The sequence below is a fragment of the Gorilla gorilla genome, chromosome 3 (assembly GCF_029281585.2).
Source record: "Gorilla gorilla gorilla isolate KB3781 chromosome 3, NHGRI_mGorGor1-v2.1_pri, whole genome shotgun sequence".
Lineage (NCBI taxonomy): Eukaryota > Metazoa > Chordata > Mammalia > Primates > Hominidae > Gorilla > Gorilla gorilla.
In genome coordinates, this window is record NC_073227.2 from 82,622,609 (window position 1) to 82,640,712 (window position 18,104).

The window sequence follows — 18,104 nt, forward strand, 5'->3', positions numbered from 1 at the left end:
TACTGTAAATAAATATGAAAGTACACCAAATATATATTATATACTGTACATAAAATATAAAATTTCACCAAATATATATTAAACACTGTACATAAAATATCAAATGTCACCAAATATATACTATATACTGTAAATAAAATATGAAAGTACACCAAATATATATTATATACTGTACATAAAATATCAAATTTCAACAAATATATATTATATACTGTACATAAAGTATCAAATTTCACCAAATATATATTATATACTGTATATAAAATATCAAATTTCACCTAATATATTTTATATACTATACCTATAATATCAAATTTCACCAAACATATAGTATATACTGTACATAAAATATCAAATTTCAAGAATAATATCTTATTTATTGTATATAAAATATCAAATGTCACCAAATATATACTATATACTGTACATAAAATATGAAAGTACACCAAATATATATTATATACTGTACATAAAATATAAAATTTCACCTAATATATATTATACACTGTAAATAAAATATCAAATGTCAGCAAATATATACTATATACTGTACATAAAATATGAAAGTCCACCAAATATATATTATATACTCTACATAAAATATAAAATTTCAAAAAATATATATTATATACTGTACATAAAATATCAAATTACACCAAATATATATTATATACTGTATATAAAATATCAAATTTCACCAAACATACATTATACACTGTACCTATAATGTCAAATTTCACCAAATATATAGTATATACTGTACCTATAATATCAAATTTCACCAAACATATAGTATATACTGTACATAAAATATCAAATTTCAAGAAACATATCTTATTTACTGTGTATAAAATATCAAATGTCACCAAATATACACTATATACTGTACATAAAATATGAAAGTACACCAAATATATATTATATACTGTACATAAAATATAAAATTTCACCAAATATATATTATACACTGTACATAAAATATCAAATGTCACCAAATATATACTATATACTGTACATAAAATATGAAAGTACACCAAATATATATTATATACTGTACATAAAATATAAAATTTCAAAAAATATATATTATATACTGTACATAAAATACCAAATTTCAACAAATATATATTATATACTGTATATAAAATGTCAAATGTCACCAAATATATACTATATACTGTACACAAAATATGAAAGTACACCAAATATATATTATATACTGTACATAAAATATAAAATTTCAAAAAATATATATTATATACTGCACATAAAATATCAAATGTCACCAAATATATACTATATACTGTACATAAAATATGAAAGTACACCAAATATATATTATATACGGTATATAAAATATAAAATTTCACCATATATTATATACTATACATAAAATATCAAATTTCAACAAATATATATTATATACTGTACATAAAATATCAAATGTCACCAAATATATACTATATACTGTACATAAAATATGAAAGTACACGAAATATATACTATGTAATGTACATAAAATATAAAATTTCACCAAATATAAATTATATACTGTACATAAAATATAAAATTTCACCAAATATATATTATATACTGTACTTAAAATATCAAATTTCAACAAATATATATTATATACTGTGTATAAAATATCAAATGTCACCAAATATATACTATATACTGTACATTAAATATGAAAGTACACCAAATATATATTATACACTGTACATAAAATATAAAATTTCACCAAATATATATTATACACTTTACATAAAATATCAAATGTCACCAAATATATATTATATACTGTACATAAAATATGAAAGTACACCAAATATATATTATATACTGTACATAAAATATAAAATTTCACCAAATATATATTATACACTGTACATAAAATATCAAATGTCACCAAATATATACTATATACTGTACATAAAATATGAAAGTACACCAAATATATATTATATACTGTACATAAAATATAAAATTTCAAAAAATATATATTATATACTGTACATAAAATACCAAATTTCAACAAATATATATTATATACTGTATATAAAATATCAAATGTCACCAAATATATACTATATACTGTACACAAAATATGAAAGTACACCAAATATATATTATATACTGTACATAAAATATAAAATTTCAAAAAATATATATTATATACTGCACATAAAATATCAAATGTCACCAAATATATACTATATACTGTACATAAAATATGAAAGTACACCAAATATATATTATATACGGTATATAAAATATAAAATTTCACCATATATTATATACTATACATAAAATATCAAATTTCAACAAATATATATTATATACTGTACATAAAATATCAAATTTCACCAAATATATATTATATACTATACATAAAATATCAAATTTCAACAAATATATATTATATACTGTACATAAAATATCAAATGTCACCAAATATATACTATATACTGCACATAAAATATGAAAGTACACCAAATATATATTATATACTGTACATAAAATATCAAATTTCAACAAATATATATTATATACTGTACATAAAATATCAAATTTCACCAAATATAAATTATATACTGCATATAAAATATCAAATTTCACCAAATATATATTATATACTGTACCTATAATATCAAATTTCACCAAACATATACTATATACTGTACATAAAATATCAAATTTCAAGAATAATATCTTTTTTATTGTATATAAAATATCAAATGTCACCAAATATATACTATATACTGTACATAAAATATGAAAGTACACCAAATATATCTTATATACTGTACATAAAATATAAAATTTCACCAAATATATATTATATACTGTACATAAAATATCAAATTTCAACAAATATATATTATATATTGTATATAAAATATAAAATGTCACCAAATATATACTATATACTGTACATAAAATATGAAAGTACACGAAATATATATTATATACTGTACATAAAATATAAAATTTCACCACATATATATTATACACTGTACATAAAATATCAAATGTCACCAAATATATACTATATACTGTACATAATATATGAAAGTCCACCAAATATATATTATATACTGTACATAAAATATAAAATTTCAAAAAATAAATATTATATACTGTACGTAAAATATCAAATTTCACCAAATATATATTATATACTGTATATAAAATATCAAATTTCACCAAACATATATTATATACTGTACCTATAATGTCAAATTTCACCAAATATATATTATATACTGTATATAAAATATCAAATTTCACCAAACATATATTATATACTGTACATATAATGTCAAATTTCACCAAATATACAGTATATTCTGTACATAAAATATCAAATTTCAAGAAACATATCTTATTTATTGTATATAAAATATCAAATGTCACCAAATATACACTATATACTGTACATAAAATATGAAAGTACACCAAATATATATTATATACTGTACATAAAATATAAAATTTCACCAAATATATATTATACACTATACATAAAATATCAAATGTCACCAAATATATACTATATACTGCACATAAAATATGAAAGTACACCAAATATATCTTATATACTGTACATAAAATATAAAATTTCACCAAATATATATTATATATTGTACATAAAATATCAAATTTCAAGAAACATATCTTATTTATTGTATATAAAATATCAAATGTCACAAAATATATACTATATACTGTACATAAAATATGAAAGTACACCAAATATATACTATATACTGCACATAAAATATAAAATTTCACCAAATATATATTATACACTGTACATAAAATATCAAATGTCACCAAATATATACTATATACTGTAAATAAAATATGAAAGTACACCAAATATATATTATATGCTGTACATAAAATATCAAATTTCAACAAATGTATATTATATACTCTACATAAAATTTCAAATTTCACCAAATATATATTATATACTGTATATAAAATATCAAATTTCACCTAATATATATTATATACTGTACCTATAATATCAAATTTCACCAAACATATAGTATATACTGTACATAAAATATCAAATTTCAAGAAACATATCTTATTTATTGTATATAAAATATCAAATGTCACCAAATATATACTATATACTGTACATAAAATATGAAAGTACACCAAATATATATTATATACTGTACATAAAATATAAAATTTCACCAAATATATGTTATATACTGTACATAAAATATCAAATTTCAACAAATATATATTATATATTGTATACAAAATATCAAATGTCACCAAATATATACTATATACTGTATATTAAATATGAAAATACACCAAATATATATTATATACTGTACATAAAATAAAAAATTTCACCAAATATATAGTATACACTGTACATAAAATATCAAATGTCACCAAATATATACTATATACTGTACATAAAATATGAAAGTCCACCAAATACATATTATATACTGTACATAAAATATAAAATTTCAAAAAATATATAATATATACTGTACATAAAATATCAAATTACACCAAATATATAATATATACTGTATATAAAATATCAAATTTCACCAAACATACATTATACACTGTACCTATAATGTCAAATTTCACCAAATATATTGTATACACTGTACATAAAATATCAAATTTCAAGAAACATATCTTATTTATTGTATATAAAATATCAAATGTCACCAAATATACACTATATACTGTACATAAAATATGAAAGTACACCAAATATATATTATATACTGTACATAAAATATAAAATTTCACCAAATATATATTATACACTGTACATAAAATATCAAATGTCACCAAATATATACTATATACTGTACATAAAATATGAAATTACACCAAATATATATTATATACTGAACATAAAATATAAAAATTCAAAAAATATATATTATATACTGTACATAAGATATCAAATTTCAACAAATATATATTATATACTGTATATAAAATGTCAAAAGTCACCAAATATATACTATATACTGTACACAAAATATGAAAGTACACCAAATATATATTATATACTGTACATAAAATATAAAATTTCACCAAATATATATTATATACTGTACATAAAATATCAAAGGTCACCAAATATATACTATATACTGTACATAAAATATGAAAGTACACCAAATATATATTATATACGGTATATAAAATATATATCAAATGTCACCAAATATATACTATATACTGTACATAAAATATGAAAGTACACCAAATATATCTTATATACTGTACATAAAATATAAAATTTCACCAAATATATATTATATACTGTACATAAAATATCAAATTTCAACAAATATATATTATATACTGTATATAAAATATCAAATTTCAACAAATATATACTATATACTGTATATTAAATATGAAAGTACACCAAATATATATTATATACTGTTCATAAAATATGAAATTTCACCAAATATATATTATACACTGTACATAAAATATCAAATGTCACCAAATATATAGTATATACTGTACGTAAAATATGAAAGTCCACCAAATATATATTATATACTGTACATAAAATATAAAATTTCAAAAAATATATATTATATACTGTACATAAAATATCAAATTACACCAAATATATATTATATACTGTATATAAAATATCAAATTTCACCAAACATACATTATACACTGTACCTATAATGTCAAATTTCACCAAATATATAGTATATACTGTACCTATAATATCAAATTTCACCAAACATATAGTATATACTGTACATAAAATATCAAATTTCAAGAAACATGTCTTATTTACTGTGTATAAAATATCAAATGTCACCAAATATACACTATATACTGTACATAAAATATGAAAGTACACCAAATATATAGTATATACTGTACATAAAATATAAAATTTCACCAAATATATATTATACACTGTACATAAAATATCAAATGTCACCAAATATATACTATATACTGTACATAAAATATGAAAGTACACCAAATATATATTATATACTGTACATAAAATATAAAATTTCAAAAAATATATATTATATACTGTACATAAAATACCAAATTTCAACAAATATATATTATATACTGTATATAAAATGTCAAATGTCACCAAATATATACTATAGACTGTACACAAAATATGAAAGTACACCAAATATATATTATATACTGTACATAAAATATAAAATTTCAAAAAATATATATTATATACTGTACATAAAATATCAAATGTCACCAAATATATACTATATACTGTACATAAATTATGAAAGTACACCAAATATATACTATATACTGTACATAAAATATGAAAGTACACCAAATATATCTTATATACTGTACATAAAATATAAAATTTCACCAAATATATATTATATACTGTACATAAAATATCAAATTTCAAGAAACATATCTTATTTATTGTATATAAAATATCAAATGTCACCAAATATATACTATATACTGTACATAAAATATGAAAGTACACCATATATATAATATATACTGTACATAAAATATAAAATTTCACCAAATATATATTATACACTGTACATAAAACATCAAATGTCACCAAATATATACTATATACTGTACATAAAATATGAAAGTACACCAAATATATATTATATACTGTACATAAAATATAAAATTTCACCAAATATATATTATACACTGTACATAAAATAACAAATGTCACCAAATATATACTATATACTGTAAATAAAATATGAAAGTACACCAAATATATATTATATACTGTACATAAAATATCAAATTTCAACAAATGTATATTATATACTGTACATAAAATATCAAATTTCACCAAATATATATCATATACTGTATATAAAATATCAAATTTCACCTAATATATATTATATACTGTACCTATAATATCAAATTTCACCAAACATATAGTATATACTGTACATAAAATATCAAATTTCAAGAAACATATCTTATTTATTGTATATAAAATATCAAATGTCACCAAATATATACTATATACTGTACATAAAATATGAAAGTACACCAAATATATATTATATACTGTACATAAAATATAAAATTTCACCAAATATATATTATACACTGTACATAAAATATCAAATGTCACCAAATATATACTATATACTGTACATAAAATATGAAAGTACACCAAATATATATTATATACTGTACATAAAATATAAAATTTCAAAAAATATATACTATATACTGTACATAAAATATCAAATATCAACAAATATATATTATATACAGTATACAAAATATCAAATTTCACCAAATATATATTATATACTGTACATAAAGTATGAAAGTACACCAAATATATATTATATACTGTACATAAAATATAAAATTTCACCAAAAATATATTATATACTATACATAAAATATGAGATTTCAACAAATATGTATTATATACTGTACATAAAATATAAAATGTCACCAAATATATGCTATATACTGTACATAAAATATGAAAGTACACCAAATACATATTATATACTGTACATAAAATATAAAATTTCACCAAATATATATTATATACTGTACATAAAATATCAAATGTCACCAAATATATACTATATACTGTACATAAAATATGAAAGTACACCAAATATATATTATATACGGTATATAAAATATGAAATTTCACCAAATATATATTATATACTATACATAAAATATCAAATTTCAACAAATGTATATTATATACTGTACATAAAATATCAAATGTCACCAAATATATACTATATACTGTACATAAAATATGAAAGTACACCAAATATATCTTATATACTGTACATAAAATATAAAATTTCACCAAATATATATTATGTACTGTATATAAAATATCAAATTTCACCATACATATATTATATACTGTACCTATAATGTCAAATTTCACCAAATATATAGTATATACTGTACATAAAATATCAAATTTCAAGAAACATATCTTATTTATTGTATATAAAATATCAAATGTCACCAAATATACACTATATACTGTATATAAAATATGAAAGTACACCAAATATATATTATATACTGTACATAAAATATAAAATTTCACCAAATATATATTATACACTGTACATAAAATATCAAATGTCACCAAATATATAGTATATACTGTACATAAAATATGAAAGTACACCAAATATATATTATATACTGTACATAAAATATAAAATTTTAAAAAATATATATTATATACTGTACATAAGATATCAAATTTCAACAAATATATATTATATACTGTATATAAAATGTCAAAAGTCACCAAATATATACTATATACTGTACACAAAATATGAAAGTACACCAAATATATATTATATACTGTACATAAAATATAAAATTTCACCAAATATATATTATATACTGTACATAAAATATCAAATGTCACAAAATATATACTATATACTGTACATAAAATATGAAAGTACACCAAATATATATTATATACGGTATATAAAATATGAAATTTCACCAAATATATATTATATACTATACATAAAATATCAAATTTCAACAAATATATATTATATACTGTACATAAAATATCAAATGTCACCAAATATATACTATATACTGTACATAAAATATGAAAGTACACCAAATATATCTTATATACTGTACATAAAATATAAAATTTCACCAAATATATAGTATATACTGTACATAAAATATCAAATTTCAAGAAACATATCTTATTTATTGTATATAAAATATCAAATGTCACCAAATATATACTATATACTGTACATAAAATATGAAAGTACACCAAATATATATCATATACTGTACATAAAATATAAAATTTCACCAAATATATATTATACACTGTACATAAAATATCAAATGTCATCAAATATATACTATATACTCTACATAAAATATGAAAGTACACCAAATATATATTATATACTGTACATAAAATATAAAATTTCAAAAAATATATACTATATACTGTATATAAAATATGAAATGTCACCAAATATATACTATATACTGTACATTAAATATGAAAGTACACCAAATATATATTATATACTGTACATAAAATATCAAATTTCACCAAATATAAATTATATACTGTACATAAAATTTCAAATTTCAACAAATATATATTATATATTGTATATAAAATATCAAATGTCACCAAATATATACTATATACTGTACATTAAATATGAAAGTACACCAAATATATATTATATACTGTACATAAAATATAAAATTTCACCAAATATATACTATACACTGTATATAAAATATCAAATGTCACCAAATATATGCTATATACTGTACATTAAATATGAAATTACACCAAATATATCTTATATACTGTACATAAAATATAAAATTTCACCAAATATATATTATGTACTGTACATAAAATTTCAAATTTCAACAAATATATATTATATATTGTATATAAAAATCAAATGTCACCAAATATATACTATATACTGTACATTAAATATGAAAGTACACCAAATATATATTATATACTGTACATAAAATATAAAATTTCACCAAATATATATTATACACGGTACATAAAATATCAAATGTCACCAAATATATACTATATACTGTACATAAAATATGAAAGTACACGAAATATATGTTATATACTGTACATAAAATATAAAATTTCACCAAATATATATTATATACTATACATAAAATATCAAATTTCAGCAAATATATATTATATACTGTACATAAAATATCAAATGTCACCAAATATATACTATATACTGTACATAAAATATGAAAGTACACCAAATATATCTTATATACAGTACATAAAATATAAAATTTCACCAAATATATAGTATATACTGTACATAAAATATCAAATTTCGAGAAACTTATCTTATTATTTGTATATAAAATATCAAATGTCACCAAATATATACTATATACAGTACATAAAATATGAAAGTACACCAAATATATATTATATACTGTACATAAAATATAAATTTCACCAAATATATATTATATACTGTACATAAAATATCAAATGTCACCAAATATATACTATATACTGTACATAAAATATGAAAGTACACCAAATATATATTATATACGGTATATAAAATATGAAATTTCACCAAATATATATTATATACTATACATAAAATATCAAATTTCAACAAATATATATTATATACTGTACATAAAATATCAAATGTCACCAAATATATACTATATACTGTACATAAAATATGAAAGTACACCACATATATCTTATATACTGTACATAAAATATAAAATTTCACCAAATATATATTATGTACTGTATATAAAATATCAAATTTCACCAAACATATATTATATACTGTACCTATAACGTCAAATTTCACCAAATATATAGTATATACTGTACATAAAATATCAAATTTCAAGAAACATATCTTATTTATTGTATATAAAATATCAAATGTCACCAAATATACACTATATACTGTATATAAAATATGAAAGTACACCAAATATATATTATATACTGTACATAAAATATGAAATTTCACCAAATATATATTATACACTGTACATAAAATATCAAATGTCACCAAATATATACTATATACTGTACATAAAATATGAAAGTCCACCAAATATATATTATATACTGTACATAAAATATAAAATTTCAAAAAATATATATTATATACTGTACATAAAATATCAAATTTCACCAAATATATATTATATACTGTACCTATAGTGTCAAATTTCACCAAATATATAGTATATACTGTACATAAAATATCAAATTTCAAGAAACATATCTTATTTATTGTATATAAAATATCAAATGTCACCAAATATACACTATATACTGTACATAAAATATGAAAGTACACCAAATATATATTATATACTGTACATAAAATATAAAATTTAACCAAATATATATTATACACTGTACATAAAATATCAAATGTCACCAAATATATACTATATACAGTAAATAAAATATGAAAGTACACCAAATATATATTATATACTGTACATAAAATATCAAATTTCAACAAATGTATACTATATACTGTACATAAAATATCAAATTTCACCAAATATATATTATATACTGTATATAAAATATCAAATTTCACCTAATATATATTATATACTGTACCTATAATATCAAATTTCACCAAACATATAGTATATACTGTACATAAAATATCAAATTTCAAGAATAATATCTTTTATTGTATATATAATATCAAATGTCACCAAATATATACTATATACTGTACATAAAATATGAAAGTACACCAAATATATATTATATATGGTATATAAAATATGAAATTTCACCAAATATATATTATATACTATACATAAAATATCAAATTTCAACAAATATATATTATATACTGTACATAAAATATCAAATGTCACCAAATATATACTATATACTGTACATAAAATATGAAAGTACACCAAATATATCTTATATACTGTTCATAAAATATAAAATTGCACCAAATATATAGTATATACTGTACATAAAATATCAAATTTCAAGAAACATATCTTATTTATTGTATATAAAATATCAAATGTCACCAAATATATACTATATACTGTACATAAAATATGAAAGTACACCAAATATATATTATATACTGTATATAAAATATAAAATTTCACCAAATATATAGTATATACTGTACATAAAATATCAAATTTCAAGAAACATATCTTATTTATTGTATATAAAATATCAAATGTCACCAAATATATACTATATACTGTACATAAAATATGAAAGTACACCAAATATATATTATATACTGTACATAAAATATAAAATTTCACCAAATATATATTATACACTGTACATAAAACATCAAATGTCACCAAATATATACTATATACTGTACATAAATATGAAAGTACACCAAATATATATTATATACTGTACATAAAATATAAAATTTCACCAAATGTATATTAAACACTGTACATAAAATATCAAATGTCACCAAATATATACTATATACTGTAAATAAAATATGAAAGTACACCAAATATATATTATATACTGTACATAAAATATCAAATTTCAACAAATGTATATTATATACTGTACATAAAGTATCAAATTTCACCAAATATATATTATATACTGTATATAAAATATCAAATTTCACCTAATATATATTATATACTGTACCTATAATATCAAATTTCACCAAACATATAGTATATACTGTACATAAAATATCAAATTTCAAGAATAATATCTTATTTATTGTATATAAAATATCAAATGTCACCAAATATATACTATATACTGTACATAAAATATGAAAGTACACCAAATATATATTATATACTGTACATAAAATATAAAATTTCACCAAATATATATTATACACTGTAAATAAAATATCAAATGTCACCAAATATATACTATATACTGTACATAAAATATGAAAGTCCACCAAATATATATTATATACTGTACATAAAATATAAAATTTCAAAAAATATATATTATATACTGTACATAAAATATCAAATTACACCAAATATATATTATATACTGTATATAAAATATCAAATTTCACCAAACATACATTATACACTGTACCTATAATGTCAAATTTCACCAAATATATAGTATATACTGTACCTATAATATCAAATTTCACCAAACATATAGTATATACTGTACATAAAATATCAAATTTCAAGAAACATATCTTATTTACTGTGTATAAAATATCAAATGTCACCAAATATACACTATATACTGTACATAAAATATGAAAGTACACCAAATATATATTATATACTGTACATAAAATATAAAATTTCACCAAATATATATTATACACTGTACATAAAATATCAAATGTCACCAAATATATACTATATACTGTACATAAAATATGAAAGTACACCAAATATATATTATATACTGTACATAAAATATAAAATTTCAAAAAATATATATTATATACTGTACATAAAATACCAAATTTCAACAAATATATATTATATACTGTATATAAAATGTCAAATGTCACCAAATATATACTATATACTGTACACAAAATATGAAAGTACACCAAATATATATTATATACTGTACATAAAATATAAAATTTCACCAAATATATATTATACACTGTACATAAAATATCAAATGTCACCAAATATATACTATATACTGTAAATAAAATATGAAAGTACACCAAATATATATTATATACTGTACATAAAATATCAAATTTCAACAAATGTATACTATATACTGTACATAAAATATCAAATTTCACCAAATATATATTATATACTGTATATAAAATATCAAATTTCACCTAATATATATTATATACTGTACCTATAATATCAAATTTCACCAAACATATAGTATATACTGTACATAAAATATCAAATTTCAAGAATAATATCTTTTATTGTATATAAAATATCAAATGTCACCAAATATATACTATATACTGTACATAAAATATGAAAGTACACCAAATATATATTATATATGGTATATAAAATATGAAATTTCACCAAATATATATTATATACTATACATAAAATATCAAATTTCAACAAATATATATTATATACTGTACATAAAATATCAAATGTCACCAAATATATACTATATACTGTATATAAAATATGAAAGTACACCAAATATATCTTATATACTGTTCATAAAATATAAAATTTCACCAAATATATAGTATATACTGTACATAAAATATCAAATTTCAAGAAACATATCTTATTTATTGTATATAAAATATCAAATGTCACCAAATATATACTATATACTGTACATAAAATATGAAAGTACACCAAATATATCTTATATACTGTATATAAAATATAAAATTTCACCAAATATATAGTATATACTGTACATAAAATATCAAATTTCAAGAAACATATCTTATTTATTGTATATAAAATATCAAATGTCACCAAATATATACTATATACTGTACATAAAATATGAAAGTACACCAAATATATATTATATACTGTACGTAAAATATAAAATTTCACCAAATATATATTATACACTGTACATAAAACATCAAATGTCACCAAATATATACTATATACTGTACATAAATATGAAAGTACACCAAATATATATTATATACTGTACATAAAATATAAAATTTCACCAAATGTATATTAAACACTGTACATAAAATATCAAATGTCACCAAATATATACTATATACTGTAAATAAAATATGAAAGTACACCAAATATATATTATATACTGTACATAAAATATCAAATTTCAACAAATGTATATTATATACTGTACATAAAGTATCAAATTTCACCAAATATATATTATATACTGTATATAAAATATCAAATTTCACCTAATATATATTATATACTGTACCTATAATATCAAATTTCACCAAACATATAGTATATACTGTACATAAAATATCAAATTTCAAGAATAATATCTTATTTATTGTATATAAAATATCAAATGTCACCAAATATATACTATATACTGTACATAAAATATGAAAGTACACCAAATATATATTATATACTGTAAATAAAATATAAAATTTCACCAAATATATATTATACACTGTAAATAAAATATCAAATGTCACCAAATATATACTATATACTGTACATAAAATATGAAAGTCCACCAAATATATATTATATACTGTACATAAAATATAAAATTTCAAAAAATACATATGATATACTGTACATAAAATATCAAATTACACCAAATATATATTATATACTGTATATAAAATATCAAATTTCACCAAACATACATTATACACTGTACCTATAATGTCAAATTTCACCAAATATATAGTATATACTGTACCTATAATATCAAATTTCACCAAACATATAGTATATACTGTACATAAAATATCAAATTTCAAGAAACATATCTTATTTACTGTGTATAAAATATCAAATGTCACCAAATATACACTATATACTGTACATAAAATATGAAAGTACACCAAATATATATTATATACTGTACATAAAATATAAAATTTCACCAAATATATATTATACACTGTACATAAAATATCAAATGTCACCAAATATATACTATATACTGTACATAAAATATGAAATTACACCAAATATATATTATATACTGTACATAAAATATAAAATTTCAAAAAATATATATTATATACTGTACATAAGATATCAAATTTCAACAAATATATATTATATACTGTATATAAAATGTCAAAAGTCACCAAATATATACTATATACTGTACACAAAATATGAAAGTACACAAAATATATATTATATACTGTACATAAAATATGAAATTTCACCAAATATATATTATACACTGTACATAAAATATCAAATGTCACCAAATATATACTATATACTGTACATAAAATATGAAAGTCCACCAAATATATATTATATACTGTACATAAAATATAAAATTTCAAAAAATATATATTATATACTGTACATAAAATATCAAATTACATCAAATATATATTATATACTGTATATAAAATATCAAATTTCACCAAACATACATTATACACTGTACCTATAATGTCAAATTTCACCAAATATATAGTATATACTGTACCTATAATATCAAATTTCACCAAACATATAGTATATACTGTACATAAAATATCAAATTTCAAGAAACATATCTTATTTACTGTGTATAAAATATCAAATGTCACCAAATATACACTATATACTGTACATAAAATATGAAAGTACACCAAATATATATTATATACTGTACATAAAATATAAAATTTCACCAAATATATATTATACACTGTACATAAAATATCAAATGTCACCAAATATATACTATATACTGTAAATAAAATATGAAAGTACACCAAATATATATTATATACTGTACATAAAATATCAAATTTCAACAAATGTATACTATATACTGTACATAAAATATCAAATTTCACCAAATATATATTATATACTGTATATAAAATATCAAATTTCACCTAATATATATTATATACTGTACCTATAATATCAAATTTCACCAAACATATAGTATATACTGTACATAAAATATCAAATTTCAAGAATAATATCTTTTATTGTATATAAAATATCAAATGTCACCAAATATATACTATATACTGTACATAAAATATGAAAGTACACCAAATATATATTATATATGGTATATAAAATATGAAATTTCACCGAATATATATTATATACAATACATAAAATATCAAATTTCAACAAATATATATTATATACTGTACATAAAATATCAAATGTCACCAAATATATACTATATACTGTACATAAAATATGAAAGTACACCAAATATATCTTATATACTGTTCATAAAATATAAAATTTCACCAAATATATAGTATATACTGTACATAAAATATCAAATTTCAAGAAACATATCTTATTTATTGTATATAAAATATCAAATGTCACCAAATATATACTATATACTGTACATAAAATATGAAAGTACACCAAATATATCTTATATACTGTATATAAAATATAAAATTTCACCAAATATATAGTATATACTGTACATAAAATATCAAATTTCAAGAAACATATCTTATTTATTGTATATAAAATATCAAATGTCACCAAATATATACTATATACTGTACATAAAATATGAAAGTACACCAAATATATATTATATACTGTACATAAAATATAAAATTTCACCAAATATATATTATACACTGTACATAAAACATCAAATGTCACCAAATATATACTATATACTCTACATAAATATGAAAGTACACCAAATATATATTATATACTGTACATAAAATATAAAATTTCACCAAATGTATATTAAACACTGTACATAAAATATCAAATGTCACCAAATATATACTATATACTGTAAATAAAATATGAAAGTACACCAAATATATATTATATACTGTACATAAAATATCAAATTTCAACAAATGTATATTATATACTGTACATAAAGTATCAAATTTCACCAAATATATATTATATACTGTATATAAAATATCAAATTTCACCTAATATATATTATATACTGTACCTATAATATCAAATTTCACCAAACATATAGTATATACTGTACATAAAATATCAAATTTCAAGAATAATATCTTATTTATTGTATATAAAATATCAAATCTCAACAAATATATACTATATACTGTACATAAAATATGAAAGTACACCAAATATATCTTATATACTGTACATAAAATATAAAATTTCACCAAATATATAGTATATACTGTACATAAAATATCAAATTTCAAGAAACATATCTTATTTATTGTATATAAAATATCAAATGTCACCAAATATATACTATATACTGTACATAAAATATGAAAGTACACCAAATATATATTATATACTGTACATAAAATATAAAATTTCACCAAATATATATTATACACTGTACATAAAACATCAAATGTCACCAAATATATACTATATACTGTACATAAATATGAAAGTACACCAAATATATATTATATACTGTACATAAAATATAAAATTTCACCAAATATATATTAAACACTGTACATAAAATATCAAATGTCACCAAATATATACTATATACTCTAAATAAAATATGAAAGTACACCAAATATATATTATATACTGTACATAAAATATCAAATTTCAACAAATATATATTATATACTGTACATAAAGTATCAAATTTCACCAAATATATATTATATACTGTATATAAAATATCAAATTTCACCTAATATATATTATATACTGTACCTATAATATCAAATTTCACCAAACATATAGTATATACTGTACATAAAATATCAAATTTCAAGAATAATATCTTATTTATTGTATATAAAATATCAAATGTCACCAAATATATACTATATACTGTACATAAAATATGAAAGTACACCAAATATATATTATATACTGTACATAAAATATAAAATTTCACCTAATATATATTATACACTGTATATAAAATATCA